Source organism: Uloborus diversus, chromosome 5, assembly GCF_026930045.1.
Source record: "Uloborus diversus isolate 005 chromosome 5, Udiv.v.3.1, whole genome shotgun sequence".
Lineage (NCBI taxonomy): Eukaryota > Metazoa > Arthropoda > Arachnida > Araneae > Uloboridae > Uloborus > Uloborus diversus.
In genome coordinates, this window is record NC_072735.1 from 94,640,478 (window position 1) to 94,647,504 (window position 7,027).

The window sequence follows — 7,027 nt, forward strand, 5'->3', positions numbered from 1 at the left end:
AATCAGTAATTGAAAGTCCTATTATTTTCTGTTTTAACACACAGTATTTTTCCTACTACACACTTATAGGAAACATATCTGGAACAAATTTGTAATCAGAAGAAAATTAAGTTTACACAAACTAGGTAAGTTGTAGTTCCTTTTTAAAGGTTTCTTAACAATACAAGCAATTTTATGTGGTAATGTGTTTTCCCATTTAAAAATTAAGTTCAGACAGAAATGAAAAAGAAATTCTGCACATTTCGTGTGTTTGAGGATGTGAAAAAATGATCATTAATTATTAATTAATTTATTTTTACTGTTTATATTTTTGGGATGATTCATTTCAGATTCATTTATATTTTGATTTATAATCTTATTGAAACTTTTAGTTTATTTTTAACAATAATATGTTACTTATGTCCCCAGAAGCTTACAACTTTTGAACTGTAATCCTAAAAAAAAAGTTCTTTTTTTTTTTTTTTTGAACATTTGTGTCTTGTTTTTAGCTGAAGATAACATTGAGAAACTTCTCTCTCTTTTCTGAGAAACAAACTAGATTTTTTACGGATGTTTTTCCACCCAATATTTAAACCTGACCATGAAACATAATAAATGCCCAAAAAAGAATTTGTGTTTGAAGGTAAAGTAAGTGAATAAATAAAATTTGAAGTTGACGCGTTTATTTATTTATTATTATTTTTTTAAGTTAGTTGAAAAGCTAAGAAAGTTCTGACCACACTATTCAAATGAAAATCCAACATAAATAAAGCAAATTCTCAAGAAAATACAGCAAATAACTATTTCAAGGCTACAATGGAGCTTCTTCATCAGTGCAAAAAGCTCCCCCCACAACAAGAAAGTCGAGAACTGTTCATGTTTCATTTAGTCCCGATCATTGGATGCATGAATTCAGTCAAGTTTAGCAACATGACGCATAGAAAAGATAAAGTCAGGGCTTAATTTCAACCAAAAAAAAAAAAGTACAGGAGCTGTATGTTCTTCAAAATATACACAGTGAAATCCAGTGATAACAAATACCAATGCAACAAAATATCTGTTTCAACGAAATAAATATTCAGTCTTGATTTAATCCCCATTGCATTGCTGGAGTTCTGTTGCAATGAAATTCCCATTAAAACAAAATTTGCAGTCCCTTGAAGTTCGTTATAATGGGATTTCACTACATTTTAACATAATTAATGGAGTGGGGGAACCAACAACAATCTCATGTATCCAGGAGAGCACTCAAATTGTTCAGTACCAGAACATTTGATTTAATGGTGGGAGGTCATGGAGCAGACTGGGACATTGAAATTTTTAGGATGGGGAATGTTTTGAGGGGGGGTTTTTTTGTTAGGAGGACGCTTTTGCTGTGAGATCTTCATAGAATTTGGGGGGACAGATGGGCACCCCAGTTTATATAATAGCATACACTGCAAGAATATGGGCTCAGCTCTATATGCAGGTAACTAGCTATACAGTCAAACTCTCTTATAACGAGCGCAAAGGGACTGTGATTATACACATTATCCAGCCTCGTTCTATAATGAACACCTCATAATCTGAACACTTTTGTTCAGTCCCATGAGTGTTCAAAGAGAATCCACTGTACACACATTTTTTAATGTTTCTTTACTCCACAAATTAAAAAAAAAATGTTGTCATTGCTTGTTCTCTAGATTTATGATTTATTAAAATTTGATTGACTTTGGAATATCAAAGAAAATGTACCAAAAACGGGTAAGCTGAGCTGGAAGTCAATAGAAATTTTATGAATCACATCGCTTTAAGCGGAGTTTGCTCGTTAAAAGCGAGTTATGCTCCCATAGACTTGACATTGTACCAACCAAATATTTCTTGCATCCTCCCTAAATCCGAGTTCTTGTTAAATCACTGGCTGGTTGTAAGCGAGTTCGACTATACTATGCCAAATGCATTGTTTTAACTGTGTAAATTAAAAGTCACTTCTTTTTTAATTTGGAAGCATAAAGAAAAAAAAAATTTTTTTCAGTTTCAATTAAAATCATAACATTGACAGCAAAAACATGGAAAATTTGATGACAGGTAAAATTTTGGGGATGTAAAATTTTGGAACACAAGGATGAAGCAAAAATTTATACAAGAAATAATGGCAGTTTTGGTATAATTTTTTTATGGTTAATGTTCCTTGTAGCCGTGCTTTTACGGAGAGAAAACTATGGGGCAAGACAAAGAAGCACTTTGATATGTTGCAAGTGACATCACTGATGTAAATATTCTGTTTAGGAAAGAAAATGACAGATCATCATTTTTAGAACAGAAATACTGGTGGGTTTCAGGAGGCAATATGAATGAACACAATTGTTTAACGTCTAATTTTTTAAGAAGTAGCTGGAAAAAAAGAAGTGTAGCATATTTGAGCTTTGATACAAATTAAGCTTTCCTTAAGGCACAACCAAACTGCATTGTAATAAAAACAGGGCTGCATATTAGGAGGGAAACCCATAGACTATGACTCCCAGAGCTCTAAGGCATCAAACGGTAAGTGTGCAAGCAAAAATTTTTCCTCCTTTCAACTTCAGAACTTTTCTTTCCTCTTTATTAAAAATATTTTTCTCGTAATTCCAGAGTTAAAATTCACTGATAGAGTTATAAATGAATCAATTGTGTGTCGTGTATCGTAAATGACTGCTAACAACTCATGCCTGAAATTTAATGGCATTTCCCCCCAAGCGCACAAGCAGGGACTTAGAGCTGGAGCTATGTGTCTGGAACTGGAGCTCTAAATCTCCCATTGCTCCAGGGTGCAAGGGATGTCAAATTTTAAAATAAACATTGCTTCAACTATCAATTCCTGTGAAAAAAATTTGAAATGATCATATAATTTTAAAAACAAAACATTTTTGTTTGACTGTATTATGTCATTAAATTTTAGATGTTCCTTTTCATAGTATAAGCTGGAAATTTAACCTGAAACTCAAAAGTGCTCATATTGCTGCCCCCCTTTTCCCCAAAATAAAGCCGATGTTTTAAGTCACACACCCTCTTATATTTTGTCTCAAATGTCAAAACAGTTGTAAAAAAAGTTTTATATAATATGAACAATGGCAACTTGCGTTTGAAAGTGTAAACCAGCTCCGTATAAAAGGTTGAAATGAGAAAAAAAAACTTTTTTCGGAAGTTCAAAATTTCATGTTGAGAAAACATTGCTTTATGGGGCATTCCACGGTATTTTTGACATTATGTAGAGTCCGTAACGTGACCTTTTTTTTTGCCATAACTTTTTAATTTACCGTTTGATTTGCAAATTATTTTAATATTAGCTGGTGTATTGGTAGGAAAAGATCAAAATAAAATAATATGCTAATCAAACAGTAAATTAAAAAGTTATGGCAAAAAAGGTCACGTTACAGACTCTACATAAATGTCAAAAATATCGTGGAATGCCCCTTATGCTTACTGAACATTACGTCTAACATAAATTCAAAAATGTAGTTTACTTTTTCTAGGAAATTCAGGAGAGGGTAGTGAGCACACTTGATAGTCCCTCCACAATTTGTCTCATTGTTTGCAAAATTCCCGATTAATTTTAGTAGGGTGATTTTAAAAGTTATGTTCTGAAATTTCTAGAGGTCTCTTCCCTCCTGGGGGTGAGAGGCATTTACTTCCCTCAATTTTTACTAAGTCCCAATGCAACCGAGTGTTCCACTGAAGCAGGACAAAGCCTGCAGCAGATGAAAGCTTTCATTGATTCCTATTATATTATTTCAGTGAAAGAATTTCGAACGGGGTTGAAAATAAATTTCATTTAATAAAACGTGCAAATAACAAGCAGTTGAAATGAAAAAAGGGGATATTTCAATAATTGGGGTCGTCTCATTTTTGGCGTAAAAATTTTTATTTTGGTAACCCTGCTGATTTATAGTAAACCTATGTGAATAGATGTTTCCGATTTCTTTGTTTTGATTTGCAAAGAAAAATATCTCTCGCGCATGCGCTGGAGCCAAAAATTGACGCCAATGAAGAAAGAACGCTAGATTCCCAATTATCGAAATATCCCCTGAAAAAGCTACTTTTACAAGCAATCATTCCATTCTGATAAAACATAGTAAATTAATTTTACTCTAAATCGAAATCCACTCCTATGCCTACTTTGTCAGGAAGAATAGTTACACTATGAACACCTTGATCGCATTCTGAGATTTCAAGAATTCCAATTTTGCAGAGTACACAAATTTTATGTACATTGCAAGAAAAATTCATATTGGAATTGGAAAATTTAGAAAGACTTGATCTCAATAATATCTTTTAAAATACGCAGCAGACGACACATTTTTTAACTGAGACCTCTGATAGGCAGTTCGGCAGTTGCCACTTTTACCATGACAATGAAGTGTAAAAAAACTATACAATGTTTAAAATTCTAAAATTTCACCAGTTAAATGCGCATGCGCTTAGAATAAACTCACCCAACAAAGCCAAACCAGTTCTTGCCAAACTAAATACTTTGGCTTCCGGTTTCGGAAACACCTCTCTTGGTTGCGTTCGACGAGCTCGACCGGGAGCGACCGGTTAGTTAAACACGTGACAGCTGATGATCACTCGCTTCAATCAACCAATCAACTGCTTAATGGTAACTGCTGTGGTAACCGGTTGATCATAGAACGCTTCGGTTACTAACCAGTTACTTACCGGTAGACCGGTGAGTTTCTTCGAATGCATCGCGGTAGTTTTGGCAGTTTTTTAGGGATGGAAGTTTAGTTCCTTTCGAGGAACTAGTTCGTTTAGTTCATCTCAACCTTGTGAACTAGTTCAATGAACTAGTTCAAATGAACTATTCAGAGCTTTTTGGCGGGAAAATATAGTCAAATGTTGCCAGATAGGTAGTTCTCCCTTTTTAAAGGCCGGGGGGGGGGGGATAAATTTTGCAATTTGCCGGGCTGTGTAAATTTGGGCTGATTGAATTTTCGCGTATTTATGTATATTTTTTGGCGAATTTCCGCGTATTTATTCATATTTTTCGGTTTAATTATCAAAACTAATATTTTTTAACAATCAGGGGTTCCAACCTGGGGGAGAGGGGGGGGGGGGGTCATGGCACAGGCTGCGCCATTGAAATTTTTAGGGGGGGGGGTAGTAGGGGTATTTTTTCTTTTTTTCGGGGGAGGCTCCTGCTTTGGGGGGATTCGTGATTTTTAGAGGGTTGCGCCCTTTGCTCATAGGGGGGGGGGACCCCTTGAGCAATACATTAGTGCATATATACATCTTTACAATTATTTTCAACTCATTTTCTTTTACCATTAAGTATTTATGTTGATTTTTAATTTTTTGCGTCACACTTCATGTTCTGTGTTAAAGTTTCGTCATTTTAGAGATTCGTTGGTCTTGTTACCAAAATTAATGTTTCAGAGTTATTCATTTTTGTTTTCATCCTTACATTTACTGTCAAGAGCATTTTTTAATTCTCAATCGATAGCGTACACAGACTTAGCCCCCCCCCCCCCCCGCTTATAGAATAAGTGTGCAAAAGTTAAAATTAAATAATAATAATAATAAATTTTAACATAGTATTATTTCAGAACGTGCGGCCTCCTACCTCTTGCCCTCCCCCCCCCCCTCGCGCCCAGGATTTTTATTTAACTACTCAAGTTATTTTCTCCCCCACCCCCTCCCTTCATTTCGCCACTAATTCGCTAAGAATATTTACTGGTTCTGCTCTGCAAACAATTCATGGCGACAGAGCTGTATTAACTGAAATGTTTTACTGTATTGGTTTTTAATTCAATGTATTTTATGATATGATTGTGTTCCTTTTTCATTTTCTTTTGAATATTTTAAACTCTCAAATATTTTGTTGAAATATTTTGCCTTGAAAGCGACTGTAGGAATTCGGGGGTACAAACTGATGACGCCCTCTTGCCTCAGGCAGCAACTTTTTAAGGGCGCCCTCATTTGTGTTTTTCTCGTTGAAACTCCTTATAAAAACTCAAAAAAAAAAAAAAAAATTAGACAAGGCACCAGTTTCAAAAGATATACAACGACTAGGAAAGATTGTAGAGCCAGCACTGAAAAGTGATAATTTACTTAACACAACGAAAACGATATACTACATGTAAAAAAAAAAAAAAAAAAAAAACTTACGGAGATTAATTCAAAAACTATAATAAAAAAAAAACTTAAGAGGTCAACAAACTTGACTAGTTGCGAAGTTTTCAAAACACATTGAACAAATGATATTGTACTCATTTTATGAAATATTGTATTTTTATTGTATTTGAAAACAATGATTTTTACGTTGTTGCGGACGTAACACGTACAAGTCAATATTTGTATACTACACAAATTGTTTTTAGAAAGTTGATGCTTCGTTTATGATACAAATAAGGGTTCCTTTTATTGGAATATACCACAATAAAATGCCTAAAAATTCCAGGGGAAAACTGCAAATTTATGCGCAAAAATCTCACACCCGTGCAAATGGATTGAGAAATAAAATAATAGTTTAAAAAACTAAAAAAACACGCTTTCGTAGCAAAATGAACTAAAAAGTGAAAAATAATCTTTGGATGATAGTAGTTGACCAATTACTTAATTTTAATGTAATACAAAAAAGCGCGGGGGGGGGGGGGGGCTTCTTATCAGTTGTCTTGAATTTCCTCCATTTGTTGTCTAAGTAAAAATGTAAATAGATAGCACCCCACGCTCTTTTGTATTACATTAAAATTAATTGATTGGTCAACTATTATCATCCAAAGATTATTTTTCACTTTTTAGTTCATTTTGCTATGAAAGCGTGTTTTTTTAGTTTTTTAAACTATTATTTTATTTTTCTGTTTTTTAGTCTTATGTTGGAGAATTATCAGGCGAAGAAACTATTTATAAAACGAGTGCGAGGTAATATCTTAAAGTTAAGATAAGGGCACCCCGATGGGAAGCTACTGTAAGTCATTGATGTATGTTTACGGAAATCATATTTATACTTAAAAATTTGAGATGCATTTAAATAAAAGTTTTGTTCAACAATGATCTGATCAGCAATGAATTTCCAATTGAAGGCTTACCTAAA